Source organism: Podarcis muralis, chromosome 7 (assembly GCF_964188315.1).
Source record: "Podarcis muralis chromosome 7, rPodMur119.hap1.1, whole genome shotgun sequence".
Classification (NCBI taxonomy): Eukaryota; Metazoa; Chordata; class Lepidosauria; order Squamata; family Lacertidae; genus Podarcis; species Podarcis muralis.
The window spans coordinates 37,212,117-37,238,033 of record NC_135661.1 but is presented as its reverse complement, the minus strand read 5'-3'; the positions used below and the strand labels follow the sequence as shown (position 1 = coordinate 37,238,033).

Sequence of the window (25,917 nt, the reverse complement as noted above, 5' to 3'; positions counted from 1 at the left end):
TAAGATTCAGCTGGAGTAGAATAGAATGTCCCTATTTTCATGTGGAATGTTGGATGTTATGCATGGAAGAAATAATACTGAAAGGTATGTGTGGTGCCTCGAGCAGCTAAATATGTTGGGCTGGCCCTTTCCTCTGGTGAGGCAAGAAGCATACAGTCAAACAGCTGACGGTGATAGAGAGATTTTGTGGAGAGATGGAAGCCCAGATGCAATGCCAGGGAATGCCAATATGAGCAGGAAACATTGGGTTGTACTCACCAGTATTGCACTCAATGCTCCATCCGCACTCACTCCAACTCCCCTGTGTGTAAGTTTTCTGCATCACGTGTGTTCAGTTCCATCCAATCAATGGATTCAAAAGACAAGGAAGGAGATGATACCCAAAAACTATGAGCAGTAAGAACTGTTCAACAGTGGAATGGATTACCTTACAAGGTCTCCTTCCTTGGAAGTGCTTTACCAGATATAGGATGGTCATCTGTCAGGGATTTTTTTAGCTGTGATTACTGCATTGCAGGGGATTGGACTAGAACAACTTTTACTGCTTGGTCAGATTCTCCTATCTTGTCATTTGCATCCATTAATTTGAGTTCTACCTGATGCTGCTGTTGCAGCAGAAAACAAGCTTGCTCCACCTTCCATGTGACAGCCCTTTATGGTATTTGAAGATGGCTGTTGTATCTCAGTCTTCTCTTCTTTCAGCTAAACATACTCAACTCCCTCAACCATTCCTTATTAGGCAAGGAATAGGAAGACATTTTTCCTCTCTCATAATACTCAGACCTGGAGTCATTCAATGAAACTGAACGGTGCAAGATTCAGGCTAGAAAAAAGGAAGAGCTGATTGACACAGAGCATAATTCTTGTGGAATTTGCTACTGCAAGATGTATTGAGGACAATCGACCTGAATGGCTTTAAAAGGAGATGGAGGTTAAGGCTGTCAATGACTACTAGTGGTGGTGGCTATATATTAATTCCAGTATCAGAGGAGGTATGTCACTGAATTCCAGCTGCAGCAGAGAACTGTAAAGCTCTCATCCTGCATCCATGCCTGTCCTCTCATAGGCATTGTTTGGCCACTGTGGGAACAGAATGTTGAGCAAGGTAGACCTTGGTACTGATTCAGTGGTGTTTTTATTATGTTCTACTCTCTAAATCGGGACGCGGGTGGCGCTGTGGGTAAAAGCCTCAGCACCTAGGGCTTGCTGATCGAAAGGTCGGCGGTTCGAATCCCCGCGGCGGGGTGCGCTCCCGTTGCTCAGTCCCAGCGCCTGCCAACCTAGCAGTTCGAAAGCACCTCCGGGTGCAAGTAGATAAATAGGGACCGCTTACTAGCGGGAAGGTAAACGGCGTTTCCGTGTGCGGCTCTGGCTCGCCAGAGCAGCGATGTCACGCTGGCCACGTGACCCGGAAGTGTCTCCGGACAGCGCTGGCCCCCGGCCTCTAGAGTGAGATGGGCGCACAACCCTAGAGTCTGTCAAGACTGGCCCGTACGGGCAGGGGTACCTTTACCTTTACCTTTTACTCTCTAAATCAGCATTCCAAAGGGGGCTATTATTCTTTAAAAGGTGCAGACATTTCCTGTAAAGCACAGAAATTGAGGGTGACCATACAGGATAATGGTGCTGAATAACAAATAACTTCATGCCAGCGTGGAGTGCAATGCCTTTGGATAATAGGAGCATATAAGGGAGAGGAAAGCTAACATAGGAATGGGGGACTTGTGGAAATCCAACGCCATCAGCTCAACCTGCATGGGAATGGTTTAGGGTGATGGGGAGGTGTAGTCCAGGCACATCTGGAAAACTCCAGTTTCCCCATCCCTGGCTTAGCAAAACAATCATCGCTGATGAAGATGGCTGCTGGAACAGAGTGATCCTATGTTCTGCTTTACAGAGGAAGCTCCTCTATTTGAAGGTATCCTCTGTCCAGTCTAAGTCCAAGTCTAGTTGAAAGATAAAGAACTTTAAGAGGGACCTTGTCCATCAACCATGAGCAGTAGATTGAGATTACTTGGCCACAGTCTTCCCCACTATTTTATTTTTTATTTAAATTATAGCAACTATTTCCTAATTTGCATCTGTATATATAAATTAGCACATGCAAATCTATGCAGTCTTTTTGTCCTATATTTTTGGGGGATGCATTAAATGGCCACCATATGCTGGAGACATATCAGAATCCCCTTCCCCTAAAAAAGCAGCACACATTTTAAGTGAGGTAAGCTAGAGCACAGTCTCTTGTGGAGGGCTGGCTCTTAAGTCGCCGAAATGCTTCTCTCAAAATGCATATTTTAGTGCTCAAAAGGGACCTGGTCAAGGTGAAATGGAAAATTAGCCTTCCCTTGCAAGTTTCAGAGTTCCAATCTATATATTTCAGGTGGCACAGAGAGTCAGAAAGATGTGCCAAGCAGTCACCCAGCCCGCTAGACAGCAATATAACATTATAGCAGCTGGACTATCAATCCAAGTCTCTCTGGGCCAACTCCCTGGCAATCAATCAGTTTCTGCTTGTCAAGAGCGATGCAGAACAAGATTAAGGCAGAGTCTTAGACTTTCGACTCCAGATGTTGGCAAGAGACCGGGATGCTTGCAGACATCAAAGGTAGAAGGGGAAGGCGAATACAGCCTGGCACAGACAAACAGACAAAACTTATCGACTGAGCATCTGTTTGGTGCCCCTATTTCCATCCTCATACCACCCCAAGGGGGTTAAAAGATAGCCATGAAAGTTATGCAGTGCCAACTGCTGCCTACTGTATTGGTGTATCAACATTACAGCCTTAAGCATTCCAAGTCTACGTTTTAGGCCACATTCACACCATACGTTTAAAGCACTATGATGCCACTTTAAACAGTCATGACTTCTCCCAATTAATAATGGGAGCTGAAGTTTGTTAAGGGTGCTGAGAGTTGTTAGGGGGACCCAGAACTATAATTCCCAGAGTTCCCTGTGAAGAGGGATTATTAAACCACTCTATGAAGCAGTAAAAAAGCTTGTGACTATCCGTCCTCCTGGGACGCGGGTGGCGCTGTGGGTAAAACCTCAGTGCCTAGGACTTGCTGATCGCATGGTCGGTGGTTCGAATCCCCGCGGCGGGGTGAGCTCCCGTCTTTCGGTCCCAGCTCCTGCCCACCTAGCAGTTCGAAAGCACCCCTAAGTGCAAGTAGATAAATAGGTACCGCTTTATAGCGGGAAGGTAAACGGCGTTTCCGTGTGCTGCGTTGGTACTGGCTTGCCAGAGCAGCTTCATCATGCTGGCCACGTGACCCGGAAGTGTCTCCGGACAGCGCTGGCCCCTGGCCTCTTAAGTGAGATGGGCGCACAACCCTAGAGTCGGACACGACTGGCCCGTACGGGCAGGGGTACCTTTACCTTTTTATCCGTCCTCCTACCTTCTGCTCCACCAGTTCCGATGGACCCAATCCACCAACGGGGGGACTGCAAAAGTGAAGTTGCACCTTTCTTTGAGTTCTGGCTCACAGTATCTTCTGTTCAGACCAGATGACCATTCTAATTTATCCACGCTCTTTGCACAGCTCTGCCTCCTGTCCCAAAGCATCCCCAGCCCCACTCTCCCGATGGACATGTATTCAATCAAAAGTATGTGTTTACTTCATCCCAGCCGGAATCTGCTCCTGGATTTGATCTGGCTATTTTCTGCTTGCGATACAACATTTCTGCTGCACAGATTCCCTTGCGCAAATGTCCTGCTCATCCCCAGCTTTGGCTTCCAGTGATAGATAACATAATATTAAATCCCTTCCTGACTTTAACATGCTTCCCTACCCCCTTTCCAATTTTCTATGTCTCCTGAAGGTTCTCACAAAAACTAAACTGGCTGTTGTTTTCTCTGTACCCGACTCCCAAGAGCCAGAGAGTGAAGTTTTGCTTGGGTGCTGATAATTCTGAACCTTCCATCTTAAGGATTTCAAAATTAGCATCATTGTACCTTGGGAATTTTGTGTCTTCTACATTGAAATGCTTAACCAGTTGGTAGGGGGCATTTTGCAAAATATATTCTCTGGGTGGAGGGTGTGAAATTCCTCAACAGGTGAAGGTGCCGTCATTTCTCTTCAGAAAAAATTCAGCTCTTTCGAGTTTTAGTCTGATGCAAGTTTTAGTTTTGTGAAAAACTCTCAAAAAGTGTGAAAGTGCCAAAGTTTCCCTTCCAGGAAGCCTAATGGGGAAGCCAAATGGACTTTTAATGCTGTGAACTAGGGATGGGGAACATTTCACCTTCTAGATGTTGTTGGACAGATTATACATCATCCTTAGTTATTGGCCAACCTGGGAAGCAGGCATGCCAACCCCAGGGGGTCGTGGGTGCCCGGCCACCCACATAATTTTTCTGTGGATGCCTGGCCTCCGGCCTCTGCCCCCACCCACCACAGCAGCCTCCACAGTCACCTCTGCACACTGCCACCTGCCACACATCACCTCCATGCTTCTTCGCCTCTGCGGAGGTGCAGACCTCAGTCGTGGGTGGAGGGTTGCACCTGGAGGCCACAGCAGGAAGCACACAGAGGCAGCGGGCAGAGCACTCCGGTTACAGCTGTGGTGACTGGACTGGATCCTGCACCTCTGCCACGAGGCCCCAGAGTAGAAGCGCGGTCCCCAATTCAGTTGCTGCAGCTGTGCCGGAGCACCTGCACCACGACCTAATTACGGTGTGACATGACATAATGACCTCACACTGCAATGTAATTACGGTGTTGCATGGTGTGCGCCAATGTTGTAGATGCCCCTGAATAGGTAGGGTGGAAGGGAGCTGGGAGCCCAGCAACATTTGCTTATGCTCAGTCGGTATATATATGTAGATAAACTTACTATAATCAAAGCAATGAATCAATCAATCAATCAATCAATCAATGTCATATGCCTCCAGTGACCGCCTTTCAAAGGAATTCGAACCTTGCATTGCATCTTTGAAACATCTCACTGCTTGGACGTGGGATGCATGGAGATAATGGTATTTTAATATTGGTAATGGAAGGCATGGGTTTGCTTGCAATTCCTTCCCATCCTCCTCTCTTAGCCCATTTCTTCCTACTTCCACTAGGGTGATCTGACAAAAGATATCAACAGAGGGACATGTTTGCTCCATGCTGGACTTTGGTACTCCCTCAGAAACTTAAGGGGGAAGCAAGATGTATGTGGGTGCATTCTCTTCTCAGGTTGTAGGTATAAAAAACCCCAAACCCATATATACTAAGGACACCACAGTCTCCACTGACCTTCATTCCAAGGATGCTGAACCCTGGAGAAGTGCTTGGTACCCCCGGAGTCTCTCAACACTCGGAGTTAGGGGTAGTAAATAACAATATTTATTAGCTGCCATTCAAAATATAATTTCCCACAAAGAAGCATTTAAAACAATTTAAACTGTATGAAACATTTCAGTATATCATAGTCAGCCATACCATAATAAGACTAAAAGCAGAGTCTACTGCCTATTGCTATCCCCACTCTTACCTGCCCAGTAGACCAAATATGCAAGATAATAAAAAATGCATATATTGCTTGATATGCATCATTTATGCAGATCACAAATCATGCTACTCACTCTTCAGAAAGGGAAAATTAGTATTAAGACATTAGATAACGACTGCCAACAACATTCCCCTTAACATAAAGGCTGCTCAAAGGAGACGGAACTCATTCCTATTTAATGACATTTTTAAAATAAATTTTAAAATCCTTATTGGTGTATTGACTGCCATTCTCTGCTATTGACTCTTCTCAGGCTACAAAATGCATATTTCCATGACAAAGCTGCTGGTCCACACCTCTGTATGCATGCATGATGCTGCAACCAACTAAAGTCTTACTCAAAGTAAACCCATTGATATTAATAGAGATGGCTAACAAGTTTATTCATTTCAATGTTTTTTCTCTGTGTAGGACTTAGTTGAATACCACTCACTGGTTTTCAGAGTAGACCCATTGGAATTAAGTTCTGCTCAAAGACATGGCTAACTTGGGTTCATTCATGTCAGTGGGTCTACTCTGAGTAGGACTTACTGCAGGACAGTCCACAGGCATCACCTTCTCATCTGCTGAGGTGGAGATGATATTCCCTCATCCCCATTTATCAAATGACTGATCTGACAAGCAGGAGTATGGGGTAAATTGCAACTCTTCCAGGGCACTGGGCTGGGCAGAAGTAGTTTAAATATCTCTACTCATCCCAGTGCAGTGTCATTTTGATTCCAGCCTCTCTTTTTGTCACCACCACCAAGATCAGTGCATTCAGAAAAAGCACCAGAACATCAGAAGAAACTGCTGGACCAGGCCAATGGCCCACCTAGTCATCCATCCTATTCCTACAATGGCCAACTGGCCAATTAGATGCCAGTGGGAAACCTGTCCATGACCTGAGATTAACAATGCTTTCCCCTACCACTGTTTCCCTCAATTGGTAATGTAAGAATTATTGGCTCTAGCTGTAGAGGCAGAGCCTAGCCATTGTGGTTAACAGCCATCAGAAGCCTTCTCCTCCATGAATTTGTCCAATCCTCCTTTAAAGCCATTGAAGGCGGTGGCCATCACTGCCTCCTGTGGGAGAGCGTTCCATAGTTTAACTATGCACTACTTATTCCCAAAAGCTTTTTGGGAGAACCACAGCAGGCCCTTGGACCAAGAGTTAGCCATCCTCACCTTAGGAAAGGCTGTTCCTGTGCAACTAACTTACCCTCCTACCCGACCTGATAGCTATGTTCTACCTCCACTGTTGATGGAAACTGCAGGAGGAGAGAGTGTGGTTCTTCTCAGGTCCTGTTGGTGGGCTTCCAACTGAGGCATTTGGTTGACCACTATGAACACAGTCCACTGGCTTGATGCAGCAGGTTCCTCTTATGACTTCCATTGGATTGTTCTGGCAAACATATTAAGTTTTACTTATTTATTTACTGCATTTATAACCCATCTTGTTCTCCAATGAGCCCAAGGTGGAGTATATGGCTCTCCCCTACCTCATTTAATCCCCACAACAACCCTGTGAGGTAGGTTCAGCTGAGAGGCAGTAACTTTCCCAAGGTCACCCAGTAAACTTCATGGCTTCATGGGTATTTAAAGCCCAGATGTAGCTTCCAGATGCTCAGTATGCAAAACATCTATCTACAGGCCGGCATTCATCAGCTGGAAAACAAAAATCCCCAGAATATATTATTGGCACTCCCTCCCTCCCCCTGCCATCATCCCTTACTAATAGTCTGTTTTTTAACCGGGAAACACTGACAGTAAAGAAATCTGAAATATGATGAGTAAAAATACACCATATATATTCCCTGATGTCATTTTAACAACAGCTGATATATTGCAATTGTATGCACTTTTTAACTGCAAGTAAAATAGCCATTACACTTGTAAAAATTTTATGTGCAGTGTTATTGGAGAGAAAATGGCTTTGACAATACATATTTGAAAAAATGTTACTCCTATTTGGAATTCATGGGCGAAACCTCCTTGCAATATATCAACCGTACAGCCAGGCTTCCATCATTATATTTCCTTTTCTAAGGTAACCATTAAACTGATATGCTGAAAAACCCGATAAACTGGTGTGTTGTGTGTTAAGGGGAGTGGAAGATTCTTTAGTTTCCTGTGGGGGGTATGGATGAGATATAAGGATATTCAAGGATTAAGGAAATTGAAAAGTTGACACTGATTAAGTGTTTATCACTGTTAAAGCAAGTGTTCTGGAAAGTAAAAGTGGATATTAATTATATAGCTTGGTGGGGAGAGGGAACTGAGTATAACAGCATATGCCATAGCTGATTATTTTTTCAGTGCGCCAAGGTTTCACAGGCATTTAGTAAAAGTCAATACACAAATGCCATGATCTCTGTGTCTATCAAGTCAGTAGGGAAAAATAGGTAAAATCATCATAAAAAAATAAGGAGAGTCTATCACATCAGAGCAAATTCCATCCAGTCCAGTCTTATCCAACCTGGTGCCCTTCAGTTCATTTGCAATGCAACTCTCATCAGCTCCAGCCAGCATGGCCATGATAAACCCAATATTAGCCATCCAGACTATTTTATCCTCTGTTCCTGCAAATTCAGAAATATACTGCTTCTGGAATTGGAGGTTCCATTTCCATGATAGGTAATGGCTGTTGATATGGTTGCTGTTGTTGGCATCTGAGTCTTGGGAGACTATGGAGTGTGTCTCCAGGGGTGAAGTCAAACTGCCCAAGTGACCTCTTCAGGTCGCAAACATGGGCAATGTATGGAGGCCTTGGGCTGCCCAGATGACAAGGCCCCCCTCTTGGTCCAAAAGAAAGCAGAGCAATATGTTTGACGCCACCTTGGTGCAGGGGTTGCCAGAAGGTGGCATATAAGGCGTCACCCAACCATCTTAGGCACACCACTCTGGATTTGTGTAGGGTTTACTCTGTAGCCTTACATTCTTCCAAAGATATCCCACAAAGCAGCAGAGGTTTTCCTTCAACATGGGCTACCTTCCCAGGTTGATGAGCCTCAACTGCCTCTCCCTTTCCTCTACAGCACCTGCAGAAACCACCTTCTTGACTCCTGAGAGCTGAGTGTAGAGTGGGGACAAAAAGATGGTCAAACTACCCCAGAAGGAGCAGGATGTGTCCCCTACCAGAGGTACTACCCCTCCCCTAACACCCCATACAATTAATGGAAATGTCATCCATTAATTGGTATACTCCTTAATTGGTATTTGCAATCAACAGATCCTGTCCTGGAGAAGGGAAGATTTAGTCATCTTCAAATAAAGGTAAAGGTAAAGGTACCCCTGCCCGTACGGGCCAGTCTTGACAGACTCTAGGGTTGTGTGCCCATCTCACTTAAGAAGCCGGGGGCCAGCGCTGTCCAGAGACACTTCCGGGTCACAGGGCCAGCGTGACAAAGCTGCATCTGGCGAGCCAGTGCAGCACACGGAAACGCCGTTTACCTTCCCGCCAGAGCGGTACCTATTTATCTACTTGCACCCGGGGGTGCTTTCGAACTGCTAGGTTGGCAGGCACTGGGACCGAGCAACGGGAGCGCACCCCGCCGCGGGGATTCGAACCGCAGACCTTTCGATCGGCAAGCCCTAGGCACTGAGGCTTTTACCCACAGCGCCACCCGTGTCCCCATCTTCAAATAGTCATCTTCAAATACTCAAAAGGCTGTCATACTGCAAAGTTTGGGAAAGGGCAAATTTCAAACAATAGCTGAGGTTTGGTTTGCAAATTGTTTCAGAAAGTGCAGATTAGGTAGGCTTGCTTTTAAATGTGAACTGACTTTAATTCCTCCTCCACCCCTAGCTGCCATTACAAATATCACACACTGAGTCAGGGGCCAGAGTAGATGGCCATACAGCTCAACAATTCTACATTTCTAACAACTGGTGAAAAGACAGCGTTGTGGATGAAAAGAAGGGGCAAAGGCAGAGAGACGCTTAGAGAACAAAATTCACATGATCAGCCAATGCGATCAAACTTGGTTTTCCATGGGATAAACTGCAATAATCACATGGCAATTTCTTTGAATCTTATCACAGTCTGACAATCACAGATTGTGTCAGTTCATCACCTAACTTCAGAGAGTGAAAATGGCCTATCTAAGATAACACTGAGCAGGGGGGGGGGGGGAGGTGATGGGTACAGTTTTATCAAGTGGAAAACTGTTACAATCCACCTAGCTAACTGACTGTGTAAAATCCTACCTTGAGAATGGTGTGACATCCAAAGAAACAGATTTTCAGCACTGCCTCAAAACAATACCCATGTATGCTATGACTAGGGGCTGTGCCCCTGCTTTGTTGTTGTTTGGTCGTTTAGTCATGTCCGACTCTTCGTGACCCCATGGACCAGAGCACGCCAGGCATTCCTGTCTTCCACTACCTCCCGCAGTTTGGTCAAACTCATGTTGGTAGCTTCGAGAACACTGTCCAACCATCTCGTCCTCTGTTGTCCCCTTCTCCTTGTGCCCTCCATCATTCCCAACATCAGGATCTTTTCCAGGGAGTCTTCTTTTCTCATGAGGTGGCCAAAGTATTGGAGCCTCAGCTTCAGGATCAGTCCTTCCAGTGAGCACTCAGGGCTGATTTCCTTCAGAATGGATCGGTTTGATCTTCTTGTAGTCCATGGGATTCTCAAGAGTCTCCTCCAGCATCATAATTCAAAAGCATCAATGCCCCTGCTCACATTGCTTAACTCCCCAACCACACCTATACCTCTCAGTACAGTTTAACAATCAGTCCCTTTACCCAGTTTGAGGACTGTTATCTCTGAGTGAGCAACAGGGGTTCCCCAACAGCTCTCAGCACCTTTCCAAACTACAGTTCCTGGGATTCTTTGGGGAAAATCCATGACAATTTAAAGTGGCATGGTACTGTTCAAATGTATAGTGCAAATGGAGATGTGATATTGGATACAACCCATACTTTCAAGGAAATAGGGGGTGTGGCATGGACAACTACCCTTCCATGTCTGGGTTGACTTCTCAATGAGATCCTAGGACTGCTGGCTTCTTCCTTTTCTTTTCCATAGAAGGGTTCCTGTGCCATTAACAGGCAATTTAGCACATGGATGTTTTCTTGTCAAGGAAATGAAGTGATAAGTGTCACCTTCTAAATTTATGCACATCAGGTAGCAGATCAGGGGCAGGGATAAGGAACATTCATATTCCTACAGTTAATTCTCCAAACTAAGCACACCCACCCCCATTTTTCTGTTCAAATTGGTCAGGTTCAGAATGTTAGAATTTAAAATAAGTGTGCTTTATCTGGTTCATTCACCTGTTAAAATAAGCACAGTTATCATTTCACCATGTGAGGATATTTGCAAATAAATAAATAAATAAAATAAAATACACAGTCTAGTACTTGCATCCCACCTAATGCACAAATATATAAATTTTTGTTGGGAGTCAGAGGCTACACAGTTTATCAAAGTGACAAAACGGGGTCAATCATAGGGGGAAAGCACTTATCCAGGGAAGAAACCCACTGCTGAAAACTCCTTTCATTCTGGGGCAACACTGATATAGAAACACTGCTGCATTGGAACTACGGACAGACAGATCCATAAAAGTCCAGTCCACCCCAGTTCTACATGGAATGGGAATTAGTCCATCCTATCCCATTTCCAGGCAGATTTCGAAAGCAGGGGAATCCTTAAAAATCCATGCAAAAAGAAACACAACATTCAACCCTCCCTGGCCCCACAATCGGCAGAGGAGGCTCTGGTGGTGGTGCTGCCCCTGGGGGCTGCCCACTTGGCAATGACCAGTGACAGAGCCTTTTAAATGGTGATTCCCCATTTGTGGAATGCACTCCCTGGTGAGGTCTGCTTGTCTCCCTCTATATTAATTTTCAGGAAGGATTATTTAAAAAACAAACAAAAAACAAAACTGTTTGCCCAGGCATTTAATGGCAGAAAGTCTCTATTTCTGGCAACCTTGAAATTATTATTGGAGAGACAACGCAATTGTTTTCACAAGTTGTTAGCTGTATTGTTATTTTATTTTTAGTCCATCATTTTATGTCTGATGTGTTTGTTGCCCTGGTCTCCTTTGGGAGGAAGGAAGCAATAGATATAGATGATTGATAGATGATAGATGATAGATGATAGATGATAGATAGATGATAGATAGAAGATAGATAGATAGATAGATAGATAGATAGATAGATAGATAGATAGATGATAGATAGATGATAGATAGATAGATGATAGATAGATAGATAGATGATAGATAGATAGATAGATAGATAGATAGATAGATAGATGATAGATAGATGATAGATAGATAGATAGATGATAGATAGATAGATTAGATAGATAGATAGATAGATAGATAGATAGATAGATGATAGATAGATGATAGATAGATAGATGATAGATAGATATAGATAGATAGATGATAGATAGATAGATGATAGATAGATAGATGATAGATAGATAACTGCATCTTTCCAGGTAATAGGATCACTGAGTTGTTCTTGCCTTTTAAAGACGCTCCAAAACCTGTCATCTAGTCCAGAGCAGCTAGCATATGGGCCTATTGCTGTTGCATGCTTTGACTACACTAGAGCAAGACCACCACCTCTGGAAGCAATTGTGTGCTCTAGTGACCAATGTCCTCATCTGCACTATACATTTAAAGCCCTATAATGCCACTTCAAACATTCATGGTTTCCCCCAAAGAATCCTGGGGACTCTAGTTTCTGAAGAGTGCTGAGTGTTGTTAGAAGATCCCTCACCAGGCAACAGTTCCCAAGATGGCTTACCAGGGACCTTTGGGAATCGTAGCTTTGCAAGGGGGAAAAGGTCTCCAAACAACTCTCAGCACCCTTAAGAAACTAGAGTGGCTAACTACACTTCCCAGGATTCTTTGGGGGACATCAAGACTGTTAAAGTAGCATAAGACTACTTTAAATACATAGTGTGGATTGGAGCCTAGAGTGTTGGCTGAACCATGCCATGGGGTCACTTGCTTGCCTTAGGCAAGCCCCTAGTGTAAGCAGGACCAAGGTGTGTTAATCTGTAGCTCTTGGCTTAATTTAGTGTAATTGAAATGGAGAGGGAAAATGGTCGGTCAAGAGGTAGGGAAATGAAACACAGAAAAGATGGAGGTTTCTGCACAGGCTAGTGTGCACATTTAACTGATCACAAGTTAGTGTGGCTAGCATACATTTTGGAAAAGGAAGAACATAGCCAGGATACCCCTTCTCTTCTGCATTCTGAAAGCTTGCAGGCTCTTACCAATTTTGATTTTTTTTAAAAAAAAAATCCTTTTAAATTCAAAAACATATGTAGTTCTAGAGCACTGTAGACATATACACATGTAGAAACCATTCCTTTGGTTTCTAATAGGCCCATTTCATTTCCAAAGTGCAAACGCAGAGGCACTCAACCACCAGAGTTCACTCTTAGTGACCCAACTCTACGTGACCCAACTAAACATGCCAACTATCAACATCATTCCTCCAGGACCACTGCTCAGGACAATGGTCTCCCATGCCCAATGACTGGGCCCATCATTCTTCCTCCAAAATGAAAACAGAGCCTTCTTTGCACAAACGCACACCTGGAATCTATTCTTACCCTCAATATTGGTTTTTGTTTCAGTAAACAACAAACTAGAGGGTTTAAATCAAATGTGGTGGTGACAATAAATCCTCTCCTCTCTCTTTTTCTTCTTCTTCAAAGTTTCAATATATGTGTTCCATAAATAAAATATACAAGGGGAAACTGTGAGTGCAGTATTGATCCCAGTTGTAAGTTAAGACGTAGAGAATTGCAGTGCTGGCATTCACAATCCTGTGAATCGACAATAAATCCCCCACATCCGTGGCTCGCTAGGACCCAAATTACTATTCTGTGCACTGCCAGTTGAAGGGAAGTCATTAATTAGTTCGCCTTCCTTCCACAGGAGGTAAAGGTAGAATTATCCCTCTATGTGTTTTCTTTTGTTGCAGCTTTTCCAGGACCTTCAGCAAATGGAGGGATAAAAATAAGCTCCCAGAGAATCCACAGTGGTCATTTGAAAGCACAGCTGGAGAAGGTGGAGCGAGACAGCAGACATTCCAAAATTGCAGAGAAGAAAACAGGGACACGCTTGTAACGTTCCCATGCCAAGGATCACTGCCCAAACCATCCTAGCCCCAAGAACATGCTGCTGAAAGTTCAAATCTGCCTGCTTTGTTCATTTACTGTCATGGCCTCTTCTGTGCTCTTTTCAGAATCAAAAAATGCATGTGTTTGTTTTGGCTGAAGAAATTAGGGATGGGGAGAACTTTGATTCAGTTTGGATTTAAAGGTGAACCTACCTAATCACACTATGCAAAGCGAAACACAACCCTCCTTTGAAATTCACACTACAGTACAGTTCTGCAGCCCAGTGCAAAAATGCATATAAATGTATGCATATAAATGCATACATTAGTGAAAAATGGCTTAAAATAATGCATCATGCATTAAGGAAGATTGCTTTTCCAAAACGTGTAGATTGGGCAAAATTACACATAGCGAGGTTCATATTAGGTGAAATTTGCGCTAAAATGCTGATGAATTTTCATGAGGGCTTTTATTTTTAAAAAAGAAACACAAACCGATGTGGAAATGTAAAGAACTGAGCTAAAGATTGGAGAAATGAAAAAGTGAGATAAACTGAAATAGAGTGTTTTGCCCATCCCTACTGGGAATACCCAACTGTCATACCAGCAAGTATCAACATCAGGAAATCTCAGCTTCATCAGCATCAAAACGGCAAGCAGTGTTTCACATGATTCCCTAAGATATGTGCATGTGCATTTATTTTTCGTGGGCTACATCCACCACCACTCACAATGAAGAGATTTCATTTCTATAGATCTGTGACAGGGACCAAAAATCTGGCTGCAGCAGAGGGAGAAGTGAGACTGTAAGGCCCACACCATGAGCTTGGCTGTAACTAACTTGTCATTTTCCCCTTCCTGAGCTGTCTTATTCAATGGCCATCTCACCAGTCCTGAAGCATTTGTGCAGTTGTGATGAATAGATGCCTGAATTCTCTTGTTCTTTCCCTAACACTTTCCCCATTTGTATTATGTCTAATACAAACCCACCACAGGTCGTCATCCAGCCACAAAGAGGAGGAGTCTGTTTCACCAATGTGTTCTTTGAAGGCAAGGGCTCTGTCCTGCTCTCAGCAGGAGTCTGCCTGCCCAGCAGTCCCCCCACAGGAAAGGGGTGGTGCCCTACCCGACCCATCTGCTGGCATTCTACCTGAAGGAGCGTCTCCACCCCCATCATTCAGCCCAGATGCTGAAGTCCAGCTCTGAGGGCCTTCTGGCAGTTCCCTCACTTCAAGAAGTGAAGTTGTAGGGAACCAAGCAGAGGGCCTTCTTGGTAGTCCTCCCATCTGATGTCAAACAGATAAATAACTATGTGACTTTTAGAAGACATTTGAAGGCAGCCCTGTATAAGGAAGTTTGAGGTTTTTGGTGTTTTTATATTTTGCTGGAAGCCACTCAGAGTGGCTGGGGCAACACATGATGATGATGACTTGGGCACGGCTGGGGGGAAATGTCCTCATGGGTCAAATTGGACCCCCTGGTGACCTGGAGGTTCCTCAACCCTGCTGCAGGTGGTGCCAGGGGTCAGAACTCCCTAAGGACCGACCCCCAAGTATGACACAGACACAACTCTAGAGAGTTATGGCCCTACAGGAGTATCTGCTGAAGTCCCTACGCCTATAGTTGATACCCAGCCAGAAAGTGGTTTAAAGCATGCATATAAGGCAGGTGGGAAGAAGAAGAAAAGCAAACCTGTGTCTTAAGTTTGTTAAATCATTAGCAAAATCTGCACCTTTAACCTGCACATTCTGTAGTTAGCATTCATTTATGAATTAATCATGATTTTCTAACTATCTATCTTCCTCACTAGAAAAAGAAGACAGGAAAGCATGGAATGGTAATTTAATTTCTTGATGAAGTGCCTGGATAAATAGCTGTGCAATCCCATGCATGTTTACTCAGGAGGAAGTCCAACTCAGTTAAACAGAGCCGTAGGAGCCAACTCCTAGGGGCCAAGGTCCCTTTGCCCTCTCCCAGTAAACTATTTGAAGGGGTCAGCCCCCACCCCAGTTGATGGGCATTGCCATTCAAATTATATGTGTGTGCCGCATCTTGTGATTGATTATGTGGGGCAGGGCTTACCCATCCCCATATTTAATTCAAGTTGGCACCCTGAAAGGAACTTACTCCCTAGACAGTATGTTTGGGGTTATAGCCTAATAGTGCAACCAAGGAACACTTACTTCAGAGTAATCTCAGCTGAAGGCTGTGGGACTTACTTCTGCTTAGGAGTGATGCTGTTCCAGACCCTCATTTTCATGAATGCAAAACTCAGCAGTTTTACATCCTTAAATGAAGCTTTATTGAAGTATGTTAATAACAGCCTCCAGGCTACCGAAGTGTAGATTCCACTCCCTTGACAATTTCACTTGAAGAGGTTGTTCTGCCCAAGGGACTTTGCTTCAGAACACATAATAAACTCCTCTGCGCTTCTGCAGAACACAGCAAGCAATTTGTAAGTAAAGTCTGGAGTCCAGGAGAAGATTTTCTTCCTTAAAAAAAACAAACACGAAGCAGTCTGGAGTTACAGTTATAGCATCACCCAGCGTAAGCCCCTGGATTCCATGGGACCTTCTGACTTTTGCCCCAGAAATCAGAAACATGCTGTATAATAAGTCCTTATTAAACTACTTAGACCAACCAAAGTGTCACAAAATAAAGGTATTGCCATAATATGGATTTGGGATTTCTTTTTTCTTGTAGATCAACACAACCACTTTCACTTTCTGTAGTAGTAGTAGCAGTATTACTACTAGTACAATTATTATCAATAATGGATATCCAAGGCAGTTACTGATTTAACTTGAAAAGTACAATATATGGTAGATTTTTTAAAAGCAGATGGAAAAGAAACGATCAGATGAATCAAAGCAAGTGGCTTCCCATTCAAAGAATCAACCAGGGTGTCCTGAAGATTATTAGGCAGAGTGATATTATATATATATATATATATATATATATATATATATATATATATATGCTTTCGTAGATTTTCACGGGTACAGGAATGCAGGTTTTGGTGTCCTCGGGTATCTTCCCGTGTAAAAGTTGGGGTGTCTAGGCGACGTTTCGACGAGGTCTCACTCGTCATCTTCAGGCTGGTGCTTTCGGCTTCTTGTTACTGGAACAGAGCAGGATCTCAGTGTTTGAGTTCCTATAAATACTGTTGAGGAGGTGTGGCCTCCTATGTTCTGGGCAGAGAGGAAGTTCCCAGGCTAGTGTGCCTTTTCTTCTTTTGTTCCTTAATTGCTTGAGGGATATCTTGAGTGATTTCTTGAGTGATATCCTGAGTACCACTTAGGTGGGTCATTAGGTGTGGATTAGTTGCTAAAGCCTTTGTGTCTTGACCTCTTGAACTTTGTGAAGAGTTTTTCTGAGAAGATGGGTGTACTACATTTAGTTGTGCTCTGGCTTGGCTATATATATATAGGAACTCAAACACTGAGATCCTGCTCTGTTCCAGTAACAAGAAGCCGAAAGCACCAGCCTGAAGATGACGAGTGAGACCTCGTCGAAACGTCGCCTAGACACCCCAACTTTTACACGGGAAGATACCCGAGGACACCAAAACCTGCATTCCTGTACCCGTGAAAATCTACGAAAGCATATATATATATATACACACACACACACACACACACACACACACACACACACACACGCTCTTTCTCCCTCACTGGAATATCGAACAGCTTAGGGCCAGGGTACTCGGGTGGCACTGTGGGTAAAACCTCAGTGCCTAGGACTTGCCGATCATATGGTCAGCGGTTCGAATCCCCGCGGCGGGGTGAGCTCCCGTCTTTCGGTCCCAGCTCCTGCCCACCTAGCAGTTCGAAAGCACCCCTAAGTGCAAGTAGATAAATAGGTACCACTTTATAGCGGGAAGGTAAACGGTGTTTCCGTGTGCTGCGCTGGTGCTGGCTCGCCAGAGCAGCTTTGTCACGCTGGCCACGTGACCCGGAAGTGTCTTCGGACAGCGCTGGCTCCCAGCCTCTAGAGTGAGATGAGCGCACAACCCTAGAATCGGACACGACTGGCCCGTACGGGCAGGGGTACCTTTACCTTTTTACTGTAAGTATCACCTGAACCTCATATCCCAGGTAGCTCACCAAGATCATCTGTTGCATACCCTCCAACATTTCTCCAATGAAAATAGGGACATCCTATTCAATAACAACAAACAACAACAACGGCAATGGCAGCAGCAACAACAATACCCTGCCCATCTGACTGGGTTGCTCCAGCCACTCTGGGCGGCTTCCAACATATATAAAAACATAATAAAACATTAAAAACTTCCCTATACAGGGCTGCCTTCAGATGTCTTCTAAAGGTTGTATAGTTACTTATCTTCTTGGCTCAGGGGGGTCTTATAAGGCCATACCATCCAACGTTTTGCCATTGAAAATAGAGATGTCCTAAGGAAAAGCTGGAAATTCTGGAATGAAATCAGAAACTGGGATGACTTCTGTAAATCCAGGACTGTCCCTGTAAAATAGGGACACTTGGAGGGCCTGCTGTTGGTGAGGCTCATTTGCTAACTAACAAGAAATAAATTGGATAGTGTCATCAGCCTAGTATGATGGGATACTCTGCCAATAGAGGTTCAGCAGGTGCTGTCTGTCTCAGCATTTTAAACACTTATTGAAAACTTTTCTATTCCAACAGACCATTGCAGGCAATTAAGAATACATCTTTCCACAACAGTTAATTGATGTCTAAAGATCTCAGAGCCTGAGCAGGTTTATATAGGAGAACACAGTCCTTCAGATAGCCTGGACCTATGCCATATAGCATTCAGCTGTGACTTTAGAATAACATCCATGCCAACAAGCTTTTCCTTTCTCAAACAAATCTTAAGAGCATGATTTTGGACTCCATAAGTCCACATCTAAATACAGAGCATCTAAGAGTATTTAGTATTGAACAGCAGGCCAATTCCTTTTACGGATCAGCCTGGCTCCACAGCTCAGTGATTCTTTAATTCCTGTGCCTTAAATTTTATTTAAAGTACCAGATAAGTCTAACTAAAGCAGGATGCTTTTATATTTGAACTGAGGCAAAAGAAACCTTCACCATATTCTTTCTCCATTGATAAGATCCCCAAATCCTTTGCAGCTGGAAAAAAAAATTACATGGGATTTTTAAAAAAGGATTCATGCTCTGACTTATAAACTGACATATGAGCCAGTCACTGTAAGGAGTTCTCTCTCGCAGAGACATTCAACCGCTGCAACTTCAAGCATTTTAAATTCTCCCTAAACCCAATCCCTGACAGATGACAGCAAAGAGAAGTAAATGCGTGTCACTCCCCACCTTCCCTCCCCACATAACTGCTATTACAGTTTTACTTATTTATCTAGGTATATTGTGCACTTTCCCTCTGGAGGAAATCAAGGAGAGGAACAATCTCAAAGAAATATCTCTCAGAAACTTTGTGTGATCAGACTTGACCAAACACAGAACCCTCTGGAGTACCCGGAGGGTTTAGTTCTCTCTGTGTTGTACGAGGCCTGTATCGAAAGCTGCTTCCGCATTTTTTTCCAACCATTCCCCCACAACTAATGAGAAGAAATTTTGTTGGAGAATTATGGAAAAGGACAGAGAAATGTAGACGAAACTCTCAAGTGGTGGGGTGCAAGCTTTTTTGTGCTCCCTTTGCTTTTCAAAGGAGTGTTGTGAGTGTCCTTTCTCCCATTTTACAGAGAATGTCTCTAGTGCAGCGGCTCCAAAACTGTGGTCCACAGGCCAGAAGTAGTCCATGAGCTTCATTCTAGTGAGACTTGGTGTGTTTGTGAAGAGCGGCAAAAGCAGTGGTTGTGTACAGTGAGCACCGTGGCTGCTCCATCATTCTGAGGACACAACAGTCCTCTCATAAGTGACAGGGGAGGATGTGACTTGGAAGGAGTGAAGAGGATTGGCAGCAAAGCATCTTGCCTTGCCTGCAGAAGGTCCCAGGTTTGATCCCTGTCATCTCCAGGTAAGACTTGGAGAGACCACTGCCTGCAATCCTGGAGAGCTGCTGCCAGCCAGTGGAGACAACATTGAGTTAGATGGACCAGTTTCTTAAGGCAGCTTCTTCGCTGTGGCTTAACTGTGCAAAAAAAAAAAAAAAATGTTGAATGCTGTCAGAGCAAGCTCCCAGTCGATGTTCTTAAGTCTTATTCCCTTGACCAACTAAAAGGATTGCTTTGCTGAAACCTGTAGCCATGTTTACCAATTCACTTTCTGGCCCGCTGAGTAATAACTGGCTTTGCTGCTAAAAATGCTTTGCTACCAAGACCCGCAAGCACATTTCTCAACCCCTCATCAGCGGAAATAAAGACTGCTGCCTGCAAGAGCCTAGAGAGGCCCAGCCAGGCACAATGCATAACCTTCAGAAAGCTAGGCGTCTTAACCTCCAGACGCAGAGACGAATCAAATGCTAAGCACATCTCACCAAGGGAGGTGGAAAGGTTATTATTAAATGTTTTCAATATATTTAATCTGGGACTGGATTGAAAGTATTAATCAAAGCTATATATTTTGCAAGGCTCCTTGCTCTCCTAGCTGCCGCAATTTTTATCCTCTCTACGCATGCCGGGAGAACACAAAAGGTCTTGGCATTTCAGAGCCTGATAAAGTTTAATTTGTCTGTTTGTCTGATAAACAACTTGGATGCATCAAATATGTAGGGAAATATTAAATCCCACAAAACATGGCTGAGGTGTGCTGAGCAGCATCGGGAGACAGGAGATGCATAGCAGAAGGGGAAGGCAACATAAGCCAGAGCCGGTGTAAAAAAAGGGTTGGAGTCTACAGAAGCTGATGTCATCATAAGCAAACCATCCCCACTATTTGCCAGGATGGCAGGACAGATTGGATTTCAATGAAATATTCCTCTGCCCAGCCCTGACAGCTTCCATTGGTCTCCCACGAGCTGCCGCCTGCAAAGTGGGGTTTCCAGACTCCTCTGGGCCAACCTAAAGTACCCAGGTTTGCCTGCCTATCACTAGGTGGCAAGGGAAGGGCTTTCCTCTCCAGCTGGTTGAGATGGCCTTCCCTCACTATGCAGGTGAGATGGAATGACCCTCTTGCTTCAGCTGTACCTGGGAACGCCGCCTTTAGCTAAGGTTCCTATCTTAATTTCCAACCAGTGGCATATATGCTCATTTATTAGACCCTGAGACTTTTTATTTGAATGACACCCTCTCAGCAACTGTGGTTGATTCTCAATGCATCATGCTTAATGACATCACCGGGGGCTGCCCCTAAGTCCCAGGTTTGGGCCCTGAAATCACAGTGTTCGGGGTGCTCCTGAGCTGGCAATGCTACTGAGAAGTGAAGCAGACATGGAGTTCCCCTTCTGCCCGTCCGATGGGCGTGCTGCCTGGGCAAGCAGTCTCTAGGGAAGGGGAGGGCTTCAGCTTCAGCCTTCTTGGTGTCCATAGGATCCTGAGCTGACCCCACTGCTATCATGCTGAGCTGAGAGAGGAAGATGAGCCAGCAATTGTCCCGAGCAGCAGTAGTGAGGGAGCATCCCTGTTGCTTCTCCAGGGCCTCTCCAGGGTCGCTGCTGCTGGCTTCCTTCCTTGGGCAGCTCATGGCGGCTGCTGGAGGGTGGACAAGGAGGAGGACAGGCTGCTGCCACTGAGGCCCAGTCTTGTGTGATGTGCTGTGTCTGAGGGGCAGGCAAAGGGCAGGGTGGAATAAATCAGGAGCAGAGTGCACAGAGTCATGCTTTTTCAATTGAAAAGATGCTTTGTGCATCCGTGTCTAAAATTCTAAAATTTATTTATTGGTGGATGTTTTTCTTTTTGTAAATATAGTCCTACCTTGAATCCCAAATGCCCTGCAAGTCAAATGTTTTGGCTCCCAAACGCCGCAAACCTGGAAGTGACTGTTCCGGTTTGTGAACTATTTTTGGGAGCCAAACAGGGCTTCTGCAGCTTCTGATTGGCTGCAAGAGCTTCCTGCAGCCAATCAGAAGCCGCACTTTGGTTTCCAAACATTTTGGAAGTCAAACGGACTTCCGGATTGCAGAGTGTGTGTGTGTGTATGTATGCATGTATTTACTTATTTCTCTTTATCCCATCTTTTTCTCCAAGGAGCTCAAGGTGGCATACAAGGTTCATCCCTCCTTATTTAATCTCTATAACAACCCTGTGAGGTTGGTTAGGCTGAGAGGCAATGACTGGTCCAAGGTCATACAGTGAGCTTCACAGCCAAGTTGGGATTTGAACCCTGGTCTTCCTAGGTCCTAGTGGTTAGAGTTTTGGACTCCACAATGGCTCTGAGTCAAGGTGTCCCTGAGGGGAGACACAAAATGGAGGCAGAATACTGCTCTTTGGAAATGCAGCTGCTTGCTCCCATTTTGATTCCCTAAACGAAAGGCTGCCTCAGCTTTTCAAAAAGCCGAAGAGGAAAAATACAGCATAGTATTAATGACAGTCTAATTACTCCAGCTAATTAGGAAGTCTGCATTGTAGTTATTTAAGAAACACCAGCAAATGCAGCATTATTAACCGTGTGTAATTGACAAACAGCTGTTAGTTTGATGGAAACAGGAGATGGAAAATACAGCTCATCACTGGAACACAAAAGGAAGAGAACCACATCTCTCTCTCTTTTGGAGGAGATTATTTCAAAGAGAATGAAATCCATTCATTCCCAAAAGATCTTTATTCAGCACAGGATCTGAAAATATTACTTCGATGAAGTCAGAGTTTTAAAAACCACTGCAATTTTAGTGGGCCTTTGGAAGATAGAAATCATGGTCAAGTTCCCTGCAAGAGACTGCCAAAGTTGAACCAAACTGTTTCCCCCCCTACAATTGGACTCGGATTCTGTCCATGTGTTTAAGTGTGTAATGCATATATTTCATTCACACACTGGGCTTCCATTCACCTTAAATAGGTTTGCAGACTGGGTTTTGCCAATAAATTTTAGCATCGTATGAAAACAGATGCAGCCTTTGTACAAGAGCTTCAAAATGGCATTAAGATCCCATTATCACCAACATAGGACATTTTCTCACATGCAACAAATGACTTAGGAACTAAAAAGACTTTATTGCATGTCATATTTTATCCCAACACCTTCTACAGATGTATGTGCCACCTGTAGACATATTTTTCCAAAAGAAATGGACCCACATTGACAGAAAAATATATTTTGAAGAAAAACGAGCCTATTGAAAATGCATTACCACGCTGTAAAGGTAAAGAAGGTAATTGTTTTTTTCAAAAAAAATACCTAACGTTTTTGAAAGATAAATTCCACATTGGACAGGCTCTTTAAAAATCAATTTGTGCTTGCTTCCGCCTGTAAAGATTTATTCCTAGGGGGGGAAAGCCATTAGTATTAAAGTGCTTAAAAAGTTGGCAGACTATCTCCAAAGGCATCAATTTCTAGTGCTAATTACAACTAATTATTCACTCAGCAGTTGTAAGTCGCATTTGGTCCCTGCGGGTGAAGGCGAGAGATTTGTCACTCTCCAACATAGTGGGTTCCGCGTGTTTGTTTTGAGGAATTTTTTTCCAGGACAAACATAGAAGCAGAGAGAGGATCAAGTTGGCATCTCTCGATATTTCTCCCATAGCCACCAGGAAAAAGTCTGAGGACTCTCCAGGTGGTATAATGAGACTGAGCAAAATCCAATGACCCTTGAAGTTCTCTCTCTCCGCCCACCCTCATTTGGGAATTTAATCTATTCTCTGGTAGAAGATAGTGGTTGATTTCCCTGGGAGAGTCCTGCCACTTTAACAGCTATGTGCTGCTGCTGCTGCTGCTGCTATTTTAACTTGCATTTGAGTTTGCATTTGGCTTTATGTGTTTTAACTTTTTTAAAAAAAAAATCCAGGGATAAGAATCAGTTCCCAACTGGTGGGTTGGATGATTTGATCCCTTCAAACCCCATGGGCTATTTTGACAGGTGAGTGGTGCTGGCCAGCTGTAGGGATGGGTGAATCTGCCAATTTCAGCTTCTCTCAGTTTCTCATCCCCACCCCCACCCCATTCCTAAATTCAGTTCTCCATATTTCTACATTGGTTTGCAATAATAAAAAAAAGAGTCCTCATGAAAATTCATCAGCAGATTTCTCCTTATATACCTGTGCAATTTTGCCTAACGTACTCATTTTTGCAAAGCAATTTCCCCTAATGGAATGCATTTTTGTACGCTATTTTCATAAACGTATGCATTCTTATGCATGCTTAACCCCAGTATATGCAGTTTTGTACAAGTTAATTGGCTGGCGATACCACTTTACAAAATTCGGAGCATCGCAAATTGTAGAATGGTGGCTACATTTCAATTCATACATTGTTTTAGAAAGTGCTAATTGAATAAGTTCACCTTTAAACATGAGCTCAATCAAACATGATCCCGCATCCCTAACTAGCTGTCAATCATCCGATGTCACCATAGTGTCAGCAGAAGTGCTTCTCTTTGTCCACACGGTTTGAAAATCAAACTGTACTTTGCAAACATATTGTCAATCAGCTGTTTGCTGGAACTTGCAAAGGCACATGGATTTGCTGGCACTTCTCATCAGTTCTGGGCTTGGTTGGTGCCTAGATGGGTAATCGCCTAGAAATAACATGCACACCACATTAAGTTCCATTATAGAAAATAACAGGGCATAAGTGGAAGAATTCTTTTTCTGTTGCCACTCTTAGGGCTATCTACTCCCAGAATGATTTAGCAAGAAAATACTGCGTCAGCCCATAGGTCCATCTAGCTCAGTATTATCTTCACCGACTGCCAGAGGCCCACCAGCATTTCAAGCAGGGGTTTTTCCCAAGCGCTTACTTGGAGATGCCAGGGATCGAACCTGGGACCTTCTGCATGCAAAGCCGATGCTGTACCACTGAGCTACAGCCCCTCCCAAAGGCACTTTGCTCATGGCACCTTGAAACTTGAGCCAGTCTTACTAGAACATAGGGCATGAACTTGTGCACTCCTCTGCCTAGAGTACTGGCTATCTGTTCTGTGTGACAGCTTCAGGACCTGCAATTCTTTGTGGAAGACAGGATGCCATCCAAAAGCACTCTTGCCTATTCTGTAGAGTAAGCAAAAGTCCACAGTGCACATTAATGCAATGCTGTGGAAAACCTTCTCTCTCATACTACTAATAATAAAAAAGTTGTGTGTCCATGCCAGAGAGAGGCAATAAAAGGTCAGTAATGAAAGAAATATATCATTTGTACAACCAGCTGGGCTTTATTTGAGATTTATAATCCGTTCTGAGTGAAGTAATGTGAGAGGCTTGAAGATAAATTGGCTCTTTAGCTATGATTTCTGTAGGGTACCACCCAGGAATAAAATATGAGGGATTGTATATAACAGAGAACGAGACCTAGTCCATTTCTCAGCATTTCATGTTCCTTATAAATAGCCATTTCCTCCTCCAGCAGGATGCTCGGTATCCAGAGTTTTCCAGAAAAGGGTATTATTAAAGCCCTGTTCAGAAGTTGTGCCTGAAGAGGAAATATTATAGCATCAGAAGGGACCCATAGGGCTGTGCATGCCAGCCACACCCCCAGGACCATACATGGAAATGCTTCTCACCCACCACTGATTTACAGCAGCTGCTGTTCAACTTTTTTTACAGGGGAACTTATAGATTTTGGGCTAGGAAGGGGGTGAATGCAGGATTTTATTTCTATCTGCTAGTTAGTGGGTGGGAGTATTGTTTTATTCTCTGCGTACTAGGAATGTTTTCCCAGTATATTGCATGGAATGTAAATGTGGTATATGATCCCCCTTTTTTTCTATGGTAAAGGATTCATAAAACAAAGAATTGTAGAATTGGAAATGACCCTGAGAGTCATCTAGTCCATCCCCCGGCAATGCAGGAATTTATGCATATGTATTTTTTACAATGTACCAGTTACGTGGAGTCCCCTTGGGTGATAAGCAACTAATAAGTTTAATGAATAAACAAACAAACCAGTTGACATTCTGTGAAGTTCAGTTGCATCTTGGAGCCTAGTAACCAGAGCAAAATGCTTTGGGTCAGGGCTAGCAGGAGAACAATGTAAAGATGCAAGAGGCATTCATCAGAAGTGACAGTCCAAGTGCCACCAACGCTTCCATGAGGACTGATGATCCACCAGGATGTGTGTGATGGAGTGTCATGGGAAGCCAGCAGAAGGCAGAAGCTGATTAGCTGAAACCATCATTCAGCATCCCCCCCCCCCAAAAAAGTCATTCCCTTCTCTCCACGACCCCCTCCACCAAATATGTTTTATGAACAAATTGTAGTGAATTATTTATTTTCAGCTATTTTGTGAGCATGGGGAGCTAACGTTTCTTTTGCTAGGCTGCTAAATTTTTCAGGAACCCTGCAGAAGGGCTT

At 44.0% G+C, this 25,917-nt stretch overlaps 1 non-coding gene across 1 annotated transcript; it reads right to left on the bottom strand.

Annotated features, from left to right (window-relative positions):
* Positions 1 to 24,369: 24,369 nt before the first annotated feature.
* On the bottom strand, positions 24,370 to 24,441 carry TRNAA-UGC (transfer RNA alanine (anticodon UGC)). The gene has a single exon. It is a non-coding gene; the product is annotated as a tRNA-Ala (tRNA).
* Between the last annotated feature and the right edge of the window lie 1,476 nt (positions 24,442 to 25,917).